Raw genomic sequence first — 12,617 nt, 5'->3', positions numbered from 1 at the left:
AGGCCGTAGAACTCCAGGAAAGATCGGAAGAAACTGCTCGCTGGCAGCGCCAACCCGTGCAAGCAGTGCGAGCGGAAGATGACCCGCTCACCCTCCTGCGGCGCGGGGGAAATCTCCCCCTTCGGCGCAAGGCGCACCCACACGTGATCCTCGCCGGGAAGCCGAAGAGTCCGGCAAAGGAACTCGATGTGGTCGCCGTGAACTTCGGAACCGTCCCAAGTGCCGGAGCGCACCGTGGGAGGTGCGGCGGCGGAGGAAGAACTCATCGCGAGCTGATCGCCGCGGCGTTCGCCGGAGCTTGGGAGCGCGGCGGAGCGAAGAAGAAGAAGAAGGAGGAGAGCGAGGAGCAATGAGAAGGAAGAAAGCGAGGAGTGGTGGGAAGGAGGGGCGCGCGTGCCCCCCTCTTCCCCCTACTTATAGCCCCGTGGGCTGCGAAGCCGAGGGGGCGGACGTGGGGATTTACTGCGCCCACGGCCCCACGACCCCCACGTTCCATGATAAAGTTACTGCATGCAGTAACTCCACGGGAATCCCAACCGTCCGCCGGGGCCGCAGCGGATCCGCTCGGGCACCGAGGCGCGGTAGTGGCGGGCCCCGCCTATGGGCCTGTCCCGTCGCGCGCGTAGGCTGGCAGGACGGCCCAGCAACGTGTCATCGCATGACAGGCCTAGAACGGGCGGCGGCCTGGACGCTTATCGAGCATGCTACTTGGACACCACCGCGACGTTTGAAATATTGTGCAAGTCGGAATCAAGTGAGTCCAAATTGAGCAAATTCGACTCCTTCTAGTCGGCCCGGCAGAAGTCAATCAAAGACCATGTGTTGAGCACCCGGAAAGAGAAACTGCTGAGGCTTCTCGGCCGATCGTCCGCGGCGCCTCACCAGCTTTGGGGACTACTATCGGAGTAATGGGCCACGGGTAGGCCAACCCGAGCCCCAGAACCTTTCAAGACATCGGGGCAGGCTGCGCCCCTCAAGACCCCAGGACGTAGAGCCGCCTTCAAGAATTCCACGACAAGACGGCCAACTGACCACTCGCGGCCGAGTCACAGGGATGACCGCAGGGTAAGCCGACTCCTGACTGGCGACTTCCGGAGAAGCCAGCTTTGGGGAGTCGGCCTGCGATTCCAACAAACCCCGTGACCTCGTCAAGGGGGACGGGGCAGGGGAGTGGCTACAGTGAAGCCCACTCCCACCCCTTACCAAGGGCAGGCATGGACACAGCACGCCGTACCCCGGAAGATCTCCGTGCGGCGTGGCACTGTTGCCGTGCCGGCCCTGATATCAGCACCGCAGGACCGAATCCTTCACCCATGACGGCTTGTCTATTCGGCTCATAGGCGGCGGGTCCCACCAGACGGTGAGACCCCAAGAGACGGGAAGAGGACCACTAGTCGGACCCGTCGGAAGTCGTCCTGGGGGAGTCGGCCGAGCCCTCCCCCGGGGCCCATGCACCATTAATCAAGATGTGATGGAGAGTGGCGATAGTGATCGCCCGCCAGGCGGCGGGGCTGTTGCCACGACCCCATGATCAAGCCCGCGTCATCAGAAGCACGGCTACAGTAATCAGTAGCCGGCGAGACCCGCCGGCGGCGGACGCGCCCTGTCGGCGCCATACCAGGCCAGTCAGCGGGGCCTGCTAGCCGGCAGGCCCCAGCGGTCGGCAGAGAAGACGGAGGCCGGAGGCGCTGATGGCCGGATTACCATTGTACCCCTGGGGGTAGGCCTATATAAACCCCCAGGGCACCCATGCAAAGGGTTGGAACCCATTAGCTCTAGACCAGATCATATAGAAGGGAGAGAGCTAGCCTTGCCCTCTCCTACCTCCTAGAAACAGCTCAAGGAGCAACCGTGTAAACACCTCGCCATAGTGATCATGCGGAGACCCCGCAAAGCAGCAGTAGGGGTATTATCTCCTCGGAGAGCCCTGAAGCTGGGTAAGATTCGCCGACGTGCATGTCTTCGCCTCATCCCGTTTCCAGGCACCGGCGACGTTCTACTCGCCCCCACCATGATAAGCCATCCTTTGGCATATGTCGCACCAAACCCCCGACAATAACCCTGTCAAGTTTAAGCATACACCTTAGGGGGATAATAGGACTGGTCATCTGCCTCTGAATCCTCCTCTGAAGAGCTATTTGTAACCAGCAAGATATCTGCTTCAGCAGGTAGCATTGTCTGCTGATGACCCACAAGTATAAGGGATCAATTGTAGTTCTTTTCGATAAGTAAGAGTGTCGAACCCAACGAGGAGCAGAAGGAAATAACAAGTGGTATTCAGTAAGGTAATGTCTGCAAGTGCTGAAATTGTAAGTAACAGAGTAGTTTGATAGCAAGATAATTTGTAACGAGCAAGTAATGATAGTAGTAACAAAAGTGCAGCAATGTAGCCCAATCCTTTTGAGGCAAAGGACAGGCCAAATCGGTCTCTTATGATAACCAAAGCGTTCTTGAGGGTACATGGGAATTTCATCTAGTCACTTTCATCATGTTGGCTTGATTCGTGTTCGATACTTTGATAATTTGATATGTGGGTGCACCGGCGCTTAGGTGTTGTTCTTACTTGAACAAACCTCCTACATAGGATTAACCCTCCCGCAAGCATCCGCAACTACGAGAAAAGTGTTAAGAATAAATTCTAACCACACCATTAAACTTTTGGATCCAATCTGTCCCTTACGGAACAACGCATAAACTAGGGTTTAAGCTTCTCTCACTCTCGCAACCCATCATCTAATTGCTACTCCACAATGCATTCCCTTAGGACGTGATATGGTGAAGTTTCATGTAGTCGATGTTCACATGACACCACTGAGGGAATCACAACATACATACTATCAAAATACCGAACACATATCAAGTTCACATGATTACTTGCAACATGATTTCTCCTGTGACCTCAAAAACAAAAGTAACTACTCACAAACGATAATCATGCTCAAGATCAGAGGGGGTATTAAATAGCATATTGGATCTGAACATATAATCTTCCACCAAATAAACCATATAGTAATCAACTACAAGATGTAATCAATACTACTAGTCACCCACAAGCACCAATCTATAGTTCCGGTAACAAGATGGAACACAAGAGATGAACTAGGGTTTGAGAGGAGATGGTGTCGTTGAAGATGTTGATGGAGATTGCCCTCCCCAAGAGGGGAGAGTTGTTGGTGATGATGATGACGATGATTTCCCACTACGGGAGAGAAGTTCCCCCTTCGGAATCGCTCCGCTAGAGGCAAAAGTGCTCCTACCCAAGTTCCGCCTCGAGACGGCGGCGCTCCGTCCCGAATGTCCTCTCCTTATTTTTTCTAGGTCAAAATGACTTATATACCAGAAGATGGGCACCGGAGGTGGGCCTGGGTAAGCACAACCCACCAGGGCGCGTCTGGGCTCCGTGGCGCGCCCAGGTGGGTTGTGCCCATCTGGTGGGCCCCTCTGGTAGTTATTTGCTCCAGTATTCCTCAAATAATCCATAAAAAATCTCCGTGAAGTTTCAGCTTGTTTGGAGTTGTGCAGAATAGGTGGCCTGACGTAGGTTTTCCAGGTCCAGATTTCTAGGTGCCGGAATTCTCCCTCTTTGTGTATACCTTGCATATTATGAGAGAAAAGGCATTATACTTACTCAAAAAAGCATTATTATGGATAAAAACATCATAAACAAAAATAAGAAAACATGACGCAAGATGGAGGTATCATCTGCTCTGAAGACCTTGTTTTCACTCCAGATTTCTCCATCGCCAATTCAAATGGCTGATGCACAGGAAGAGTAGTTGAATATACAAACATTGTCGATAAATGCAATGAGAAATACAAAAAAGGGCGGCATGATATAATTCATATATATGACGCTTGGCTAAACAGCATGGCATTGCATAATTCACATACATAATGTCGTGCAACAAGATAGCATTGCATAATTCACATATATAATGTCTTGCAACAAGATGGCATTGCATAATTCCCATATATGGTAATTAGACACTAAACAGGTGGCATTCACACATAGCATGTCTAAACTAAGCAAATGACATAGAAATGCAAGATACCATACGCACGATATAAGCAACATAACCCTGCCAAGTTAGAGCATGCACCTCGGCGGGGTGTGGGGGGAATATGACTGGTCATCTGTCTGTGAATCCTCCTCCGAGGAGTTATCTGTAACCAGGTAGACATGCGCTTCGTCAGATAGCATTATCTGCTCTGAAGACCTTGTTTCCACTCCAGATTTTTACATGATCATGCTGAATGGCTGATGCACATGAAGAGTAATTGAATGTACTAAAATTGTTGACAAATTTAATATGTAATAAAAATGATGGCATGATATAATTCACATATAAGATGACTGGCTAACCACGGTGGCATTGCAAACTTCACATATATGATGCCTGGCTAAACAAGATGGCATTGCATGATTCACATATACGATAAAGAAACTAAACAGATGGCATTCACACAAAGCATGTCTAACTAAAGAGATGACATATTTGATGTATAAATTAAGCAATGCAAGGCACCATATGCATGATATTACCAACATCAGCATGCCAAGTTAGAGCGAAGACCTCTGGGGGTAAATAGGAGTGGTCTTCTCCTTCTGAACCCCCTCAGAACAATTATCTTCCTCTTGATTACAATCCGAAATGGGTGGAGGGGGGCCTGCCTTTGCGCCCACCATGGAGCGACGTCTGAATCAAATTTTATTTCCACGCAAGGCTCGTCTCTTTTTCTCTACATGTTCAGTTCCATTGTGTACAATAACTTACATGCATAGGAATAAAACATAGTGAGATTATGTAAGGAGTGCATGCACAAATCCAGAGTGATGGTAGCAAACTGTGGATAGACCCAAAACCAATGATAGCAGGCAAACAATAGCTTTAGTTAAAAAATATAGATAATGGCTCCTTTAATGTTTGTTTGCACCCAACATGAAACTCATAGTAGACACCCGAGATTAACCAGATAGTAGACATATAGTACTAATTGCTACCCCAATATGTACCCCACAACCATTTAAAAACTCAAGTTTCAGCATTAGTTTGGACCCGACTCGGAGTCTAATAAGTGAACACGATGATAAAGTAGCATGTCATCATATTAAGCGATGCATAACGTAAGCAGACATGGAAGAGTGCGACCTCTCTTGTGGACCCGTGTAGTCCTCACGGTCATCTGCTCAGTTGATAATGGTAATGTTGTTGTCCCTCCCCCTCTTGATTACAATCCGAAATGGGTGGAGGGGGGCCTGCCTTCGCGCCCACCATGGAGCGACGTCTGAATCAAATTTTATTGCCACGCAAGGCTCGTCTCTTTTGCTCTACATGTTCAGTTCCATTGTGTACAATAACTTACATGCATAGGAATAAAACATAGTGAGATTATGTAAGGAGTGCATGCACAAATCCAGAATGATGGTAGCAAACTGTGGATAGACCCAAAACCAATGATAGCAGGCAAATAATAGCTTTAGTTAAAAAATATTGATAATGGCTCCTTTAATGTTTGTTTGTACCCAACATGAAACTCATAGTAGACACCCGAGATTAACCAGATAGTAGACAGATAGTACTAATTGCAACCCCAATATGTACCCCACAACCATTTAAAAAATCAAGTTTCAACATTAGTTTGGACCTGACTCAGAGTCCAATAAGTGAACACGATGATAAAGTAGCATGTCATCATATTAAGCGATGCATAACGTAAGCAGACACGGAAGAGTGCGACCTCTCTTGCGGACCCGTGTAGTCCTCAAGGCCATCTTCTCAATTGATGATGGTAATGCAGTTGTCGTGGCTGCCAGCGGCGGGGAAGAAGATCTGAGGCGGTGAAAGATAGTCTGGAGAGTGGATCCCTGCTGTGGTAAACCCTTCCGTCATTGGAGCAGCTGAGCTTGGGTGGAACACGGCGCAGCAGGAGCCGGACAAACCACACAAGGTTTTCTTTGATACATATCTATAACAGAAGTAATTGTGTAAGGGCTTGTTTGAATTTGAGAATTCTAACAATGCAGGGATAGGAAATGCACAAGAATAGGATAGGAAGGCACGTGCAAAACAGATAATTTAAAAACACATGATTTCTACCAATCTGGGTGTTTAGTTCACAAGAATTGGAAGATCACTGGATGCAAAGAAGCATGGTGAGATTAAGTCAAACCACAAGAAAATGTATGGTTATAATTCTATTATGCTACTATATCTTAGTCTTGTGCTTCATGAATAGGAATTTGAAAAGGAGGACAAGTGGATATTAAAATTCCTATGATTTTTCTTTCAAGGATACACTAAAGGAACAAATCCTACAGTTTTCCTTTGCTCCATTCCTTCGAAGCAAATGCATGAATAGTAGTACCATAGGAAACTTTCCAATTCCTATGTTTTCCTTCACTTTTCCCTTCAAGCACTAGCTATTCTAGTAGGCAGGCTTGAGCAAGGAAAAGCCTACAGTCAAAAAATGTTTTTTGTGCTACTTCTACTACTTTGGACCCAGGCCACTGCCCTACTAGCTCAACTCCCAGGCCCATCGACAAATGCATAGCTCAAACGCACAGAGATAAATAATGATGGCGTTCAAGGGAGTCCATCACGGATAGCTAAGTTGCCTGGTACCTCACTGCTTGTCATATAGTAGGAGAAACTAATCATATTTCACGTTATTACATGTGCTGAGTGGACAATATATATAACATGTAGGGTAAAAAAGAGATGCAACAAGTGTAAAACCTCTTTGGCGAAGCCATGTCGATCTCAGCGTGATTGGGTTGGTCGGTGAGGATGCTCCGGCTGACTTGGCTGTCGGAGGAGGGGAAGAAGATATTAGGCATCTGGAGATGGAGCCCGGGGTACTGCTCTTCTGTGATGGAGGATTTCGTCATTAGAGCAGCTTCGGTCAGTTGTACGACGCCGAGACTGAAGAAGGCAAGAGAGACAACGTTAACCTGAGTGGAATTCTAATAGCATGTCCAATAGATGACGTAAAATACATAACCACAAAGTGCTAGATGTAAAATACATCAGCCGCTCTTCTCTGAACTTACCTGTCAAAGCTGAATTTCACTATCAAAACTGAACTTAACTGTTGAAACTGAATTTTGCTGTTGAAACTGAATTTTACTTTCGAAACTGAACACACTAGTAGTAGAAAAGCAATAGTAGCAGCAGCAGCGCCCGGAGCAGCAGCGCGTGCAGGAGCCGGGGCAGCTGGTCGCGTAGCAGCATCAGGATGAGGCTACACGTCAGTCGAATGAATTTTTCATCTCTAGTCAGTCGATTTTCCAGCCGCTGGATACGAAATCAAGGGCCTGAAGTTCATCTTCAACCTCCACACCCCTGAGCCGCCAGCCACCACCTGCCAAACCACACCAACAAAGACACGGAACAACCTAGACCAGACAACTATACAAACCCAACATAACAAACCCCCCCCCCCCGCCCCCGGCCCCCCTACCCCCCCCCCCCGTGCCGAGCTTTTTCTCCGGCGATCCCCACGCCACCGCCACCACCGCCGGCGACCACCGCCCCCACCCTGAACCCTTAAGATAGATAGTGGGGGTACCTCTCTGGCGGACCCCCCTCCCCGCTGCGGATGGTTCTTTCTTAACTCCGGTGAGCCCCCCACCCCCTGAAAATCGGCTGACCCAAAAGTCGATTCAGTCGACTGAAGTGTAGCTAAATCGGTGTAGCATTGCAAGCAAGAGAAAGAGCCAGAGCAAGAGCAGACCAAGCAGGGGACCGAGAGCAAGAGCAGAGCAGCAGCGTGAGTGAGAGGTAAAGTAGCAACGGCTCCTACTAATGTGGATGTCGCCGCCGAGGGAGCGACGTCGTGGAGGAAGTGGTGGCGACGCCGCCGTGGATGGAGCCGCGCCATGTCGGCTCAGGACCGAGCGCTGGCAGCACTATGATATTGAATCAAGAAGAAAATGCGGCGATTAGTGTACAACCTCTTTGGTGGCGCCGAATAGGCCTCAGCTTCATCCGAGGAAACGGTGATGATGCTGCTCTTCCGGTGGTGCACGTGAAGACGCTGGCGTGGGAATGGTGATGGCACAAAAGATGAGGGGAACATCAGGGCAGCTCCTTGGAGGTGGAGGACAGGGTGGCTGAACCGGCGGGACGACAAGATCGACGACGGATCCTTATCCGGTGCGATGGATGAGGGACATCAAGGTCTTGCTGTGGATGACATCGTCGGGGAAGCGGCTCCGGCTGGGTGGCGGACGGAGGAGGGTGTGGGGCTTTGCGGGTTTTCACGGCGTCGGTGTATGATTGGGTGAGCGGATGGGATGGGAGTGGGGAACCATGTCTTAGGGACGCGCTTGTCCGAAATGTGGGGTAAGTTATGAAAGTACCCCCACCGATTTGAGCTAGGCGGTTCTTTCGGTTTAGGGGTATCACGGGCATTTCACGTGCCGGGATTTCGCAGGAGGTGGGAGTTTTCGCGCGCGTTGTAATTTTGTGATAGCAAGGCGCGGGTTGAGATGGAGGGCGTTTTCCAAGCACAACGAGACAAAGATATATGAGTTTCGCAGCACGATAGACAGAGATGCTAGCTTGCAATTTCGGCATAACAAGCGTGGCTTGAAATTTCGGGAGAACAAGCTTAACGTGTACAAAAAAAGACAATTCACACCTCATCACTAGAGAGAGTCATGTCCCATTTTACTATGTTACTAGAAATGCATTCAAATACAACAACAAAAAAACTAAAAAATTGGGACAACAAACATAACGTGTACAGTACCAAAACAATTCGCACTTCCCTCAACAATAAAAAACAATGTGTGTTGTCTAGCATATGGACTAAATTTGAGTACATTTTCCCTGTTCGAATGGGATTGTACTCGGGTTTGTTATACAACCATCTAAATATTATCTTCACAACACATGACATGAATATAGGAGATGTAAATTCCTATATAAATATGAACTACATGTACATACGATCTCAAATTTAAATATATGTATCCATTTTATGTTGAATTCAAATCATAGTACATGTATGCTCTAGCTAGATGTTGGGAATCTAAACCATGTATGATACTATGTACAATATGTATAACACACACAATACACACATAAACACCATTTAGACTAGCAATTAAGGTACACGTGCATTGCAAGCATGAGATTTGGCAACCAAATTATGAATAAATACCATATTATAGCATGTAAGGTTTGAGTCATATATGCATGATGTAGATGTTCGTTTAATTCTTATAGTTCATTTCATTCAAAATCATCTAGTTTTTATAAGAAAGCTAATGTATTTTAAGATTCATGGAATTGTGCGTTGTAAAGTATAAAGTAAAAAACAAATAATGGCAATTCATGTAGAAAAACATTTGGGAAATTATGATATGGAAGATTCTAGAACAAAGAAGAAGTGCTTGTGTTTTGAGGTTTGTGCATTATGCTTAAGTTCAACCATGGAGTCTTCTAGATTGTACATGTGGCAAAATCTGGTGGAATCTAGATGATATCCAACGGCCAGTAGTGTTCGAATGTGCCATCTCTGCACCATCGGATTAGCTTCATCCAACGACCATCTTTCAAAGTTAAAGTTATCCGTACACTATATAAAAAATATAAAATATAATATATAGGGGTATAGATATAGATATGTGATGCGAAAGCCACCCATCATATACAACTAGAATAGTGTGTCCATGCACGGATGCAATGTGGACAAACGATGTCTGCCATCGGTATCTCAAATTCAAATCAATCTGACCTTATTCAATGTATATACAGTACAACATGCTCGTTTCCAAACCACACCGCGCATATCTCATATATTCAAGCATGCATGGGTTTCAAACATCATGATCTCTTATTCAAATATTTGATTTCAAGTTTACATTGATTATGACCTCACCTAGTCTTTTACACCCACACAGTCGTCTTCTCCTTATAATTGTACCACTAACTTTCTCTCGTGCATGCATGCACACACACTACCACTCGGCATTATCCATCGCACACATGCAATCTTTTTCTTCAGGTTGGTCTCCCATGCATGCACACACACACACTTCCCACTCTTCATCATACCGGGCATTCTTTATCTCTCATGTGCATGCACAACGATCGATGTTCCTCTATGTGCGTGTATATATAGCTAGGTCTTTCCCAGTTTTCGACACAAACCGATCAATCTATATATCTAGTGAGGTCTCACCCTCTTTCCCACATACGCATCGATCAATCTATACCTGTCTATATAAGATTACATAGCTAGTACACCCGCATTAATTATATATCCAACGTCCCCCTCTCATCATCCATGCCTTCGCTTCATCTCTCACACGCGCACATAGTGGCGAAGACAGGGGCAGCAAGGGCCCTTCCCCCCTAACATCACTATAAATTGAGGCTAATATGAATGTGATCATTAGATCAATTGCTGGTAAAATGGTTTAGGTTGATGAATTGGCCCTCCTCATAAAGGATTAGCAATGCTTGCCCCCTAGCTCATTTATTTTTAATGGCTCTGCCACTGCATGCAACAGCACACGTTCTCGCCCCTGTCTTTAAATATCGATCTCGCACTTGTGCACTCCTTCATAGTCTCCCTCCACTTGGCCCCTCGCACCATCTTCTAGCCCCCACCAGATTTTGCCACATGTACAATCTAGCAGACTCCAAGGTTGAACTTAAGCATAATGCACAAATTAACCTCAAAACACAAGTGCTTCTCCTTTGTTCTAGAATCTTCCGTATCATAACTGCCCAAACTTTTTTCTAGTTGAATTGCCATTATTTGTTTCTACTTTATGCTTTGCAATGCACAATTCCATGAATCATAAAATAGATAAAGGGCTTCTTTGATTAAAAGGTTTATCAAAGGAATTTTGGAGGATTCTAATCTTTTTAGGAATTTTTCCTATCTTGGTAGTTTGATTCGTAGGATTGTAAACCAATGGAATTTTTCCATAGGATTCATTTGCACTAGATTTCATAGGAAACATTCCATCCACTCAAACATCTTTGAAAGAATCCTACGCTTTTTCTATACAGAATCAAACATTCGTACAATCCTGTAGGATTCAAGACAACATTCCACTCTAATCCCATGTTTTTCCTATTCCCGCGTTTTGGAAATCCTACGAATCAAAGAGGCCCTAGATTTTTTTTATAAAAACTAATTAATTTTTAATGAGATGAACTATAAGAATTAAATGAACGTCTACATCATGGATATATGACTCAAAGCTTACATGCTATAGTGTGGTATTTATTCATAATTTGGTTGCCAAATATGATGCGTGCAATGCATGTGTACCTTTCTAGTACTTCGAGTATGTGTAAAACACTTAAATTAGAATCCAATGGCACGCTACACAGCGTCTCTCTTTCAGTTCATGAAGCCATGTGGCACATGTGGAGGTGTTGTCGCGACCTCCTTGTGTGGATTGATCACAGTGACGTGCTGCTGGTTCCAGAAGAATGTACTCGCCCTCTCTGAGGCACACTGGCAGTACATGCACGAAGCGAAGATGTGCACGCACGCGACGCACACACATGCGGGTACATAGGGGGACACATTTTTGTATGAAGATCCACCCCATGTGATAATTTGACGCGTGTAAAGTCGTTCACTTCATTGATGGTCAATTAATATAGCGCATGCAAATTGAGTGGACATGAGGGAGGAAGTAGTTGAGAAAGACATTGCTACTCCACTGCATGCATGCGAGTAGTTAAATCATGGGTTGCTACTTCGATTGGTCTCCTTCATATTTTGTTCCAATTTTTGACCACATTTTTAAGTAACATAATATTTATGCATGTCATAAAAAGTGGCACAAAAAAGGGGGCCAATAAACCAGGACGCAAGCAGCATGATCAATTTTTGCTAGGGCTACTGTTGGTGGCCTTTGTATTTCAATATGGACGGAGTGGAGTAGTACTATATTTATCTTAGCCTCGTAGGGCTCTCCCAGTGCCTAGGCTTGCCTCCCAGCCTCGCCCACCGGATCCCGCCATGGATAATCCTTAGATCCCAGGATCCCGCGGGCTGCCCTCTCGCTGCGGTCCGCAGCACTGCCACCTTTGAGAGAAACCCACATGTGTTTTATAGGGGCTCCATTGCTCTGGAATCATAGATCGGTGGCGTCGGAGGACATGCCAGGGTTGCGTTTCAGGTGGTGGGCAGCAATGGCAAATCAGATCGAGGAAGCGTCACATCGATTGGAGAGAAGTTCCAAGGAGGTGCGCCTGGCGCAACACAAGGCGGAGGCGCAAGTCGATCTCAGGGGAGAGATGCTGAGGGATGTCAGCATCTGGCAGCGTCGCGTTGATTTCGATCTAGGGCTAATGGGAGAGAGCATATTCATCGAGTAAACTACGGAGGAAATAACGCGCATGCATGCAGAATGGCATGAGCAGCCGGTGCAACTGTTCAAATGGGCGGTAGGAGAAGCCAAATCGTGGGACAAGCTACGGCGGTGCCGCTGGGCATGCATCGTAGGCGAGGTGAACTGCCCTCCTTCCCCGCCAGTGATGCAGTGACCTACTCGGTTGCTGCTGCAGTGAACTTGCGGCGCCATGGTGGTTTGCAACTGTGACAATCACTCCATCTATATGTATTGTATTCCTGTGAAA

Source organism: Triticum urartu, chromosome 3, assembly GCF_003073215.2.
Source record: "Triticum urartu cultivar G1812 chromosome 3, Tu2.1, whole genome shotgun sequence".
In the NCBI taxonomy this organism is placed as follows: domain Eukaryota; kingdom Viridiplantae; phylum Streptophyta; class Magnoliopsida; order Poales; family Poaceae; genus Triticum; species Triticum urartu.
The sequence above is the reverse complement of the archived record's forward strand: the minus strand, read 5'-3'. Positions refer to the sequence as shown.